We start from the raw sequence: 1,960 nt of genomic DNA, 5'->3' as shown, positions 1-1,960 counted from the left end.
CTTCTATTCCTTTTACCTGAGATGGCTCCTTTCCTAGCCACATTTTCCCCTCTCTAAAGGCAGAAAATGTAAAATAAAAGAAAACAGCAAAATCCAAACAAGATCTCATCATTTTGAATTGATATGGCTTCGATTTTGAGAGTAAACTGTGAGGACACAAGAGAACTAGGCTTAATGAATGAGGCCAAAATTTTTAATGGTTAATGGAGGAGAGGATCAAACTTATATACAAAAGACACCTTGATCTCTTCTACAGATGGTGTTGGGAAGATTGAACAGCTACATGCAAAAGAATGAAACTGGACCACTTGTTTACATCATACACAAAAATAAATTCAAAATAGATTAAAGACCTGAATGTGAGAACTGAAACCATAAAAATCCTATAAGAGAGCACAGGCAGTAATTTCTTTGATATCTGCCATAACAACATTTTTCTAGATATGCCTCCTGAAGCAAGGAAAACAAAAGCAAAAATAAACTATTGGTTCTACATCAAAATAAAAAGTTTCTTCACAGCAAAGGAAACAATCAAAACTAAAAGATACCCTACCAAATAGGAGAAGATATTTGCAAATAACATATTCAATAAAGGGCTAGTATCCAAAATATATAAAGAACTTATACAACTTAACACCCCCCCAAAAAATAATAATCCAATTTAAAAACAGGCAGGAGACATGAACACACATTTCTCCAAAGAAAACACACAGATGGCCAACAGACACATGAAAAGATGCTCAACATCATTCATCATCAAGGAAAGGCAAATCAAAAACACAATAAGATATTACCTCACACCTGTCAGAATGGCTAAAATAAAAAAACACAAGAAACAAGTGTTGGCAAGGAATGAGAGTTTTAAAAGGCAACCCTCTTGCACTGTTGGTGGGAATGCAAACTGGTACAGTCACTACAGAAAACAGTAGGGAGATTCCTCAAAAAGATTAAAAATAGATCTACCCTTATGAAATCACACTATTGGATATTTACCCAAAGAATACAAAAACATGGGGCGCCTGGGTGGCTCAGATGGTTAAGTGTCTGCCTTCGGCTCAGGTCATGATCTCAGGGTCCTGGGATCGAGCTCCTCATCGGGCTCCCTGCTTGGTGGGGAGCCTGCTTCTCCCTCTCCCTCTACTGTTCCCCCTGCTTGTGCTCTCTCACTCTGTCAAATAAATAAATAATCTTAAAAAAAAAAAAAAGAATACAAAAACACTAATTCAAAGGGATACATGCACCGCTATGTTTACAGCTGCATTATTTATAAGAGCCAAATTATGGAAGGACCTAACTGTCCATCAATTGATGAATGGATAAAAAAGATGTGGTATATATATTGGTAGTCAGAGATAGACAAATACTACATGGTTTTACTCATATGTGGAATTTAAGAAACAAATGAACAAAGGAAAAGCAAAAGAGACAAACCAAAAAACAGACTCTTAAGTATATAGAACAAACAGTTACCAGAGGGGAGGTGGGTGGGGGCATGGGTGAAATAGGTGGAGGGGATTAATAGTACACTTATCTTTTTTTAAATTTGATTTTACTATGTTATGTTAGTCTCCATACAATACATCATTACTTTTTGATGTAGTGATCCACGCTTCATTGTTTTCATACAACACCCAGTGCCGTCCTTAATACCCATCACCAGGTTAACCCATCCCCCCACCCCCGCCCCTCTAACACCCTCAGTTTGTTTCTCAGAGTCCATAGTCTCTCATGGTTCGTAAGAGTACACTTATCTTGATAAGCACTGAGTAATATATGGAATTGTTGAATCACTATACTGTACACCTGAAATGAATATAACACTGTGTGTTAACTACACTGGAATTAAAATTTAAAAAGTAAAATTTGAAAAAAAATTTAAATGGATAAAAAAGACACCTTGATTAAAAGTGAGTGTTCCCAAATATCCAAAACGTGCGCATGGAATACTTGAGAAATTTAA

This window comes from Leptonychotes weddellii, chromosome 14, assembly GCF_054177405.1.
Source record: "Leptonychotes weddellii isolate Sample4059 chromosome 14, ASM5417740v2, whole genome shotgun sequence".
NCBI lineage: Eukaryota > Metazoa > Chordata > Mammalia > Carnivora > Phocidae > Leptonychotes > Leptonychotes weddellii.
The sequence above is the reverse complement of the archived record's forward strand: the minus strand, read 5'-3'. Positions refer to the sequence as shown.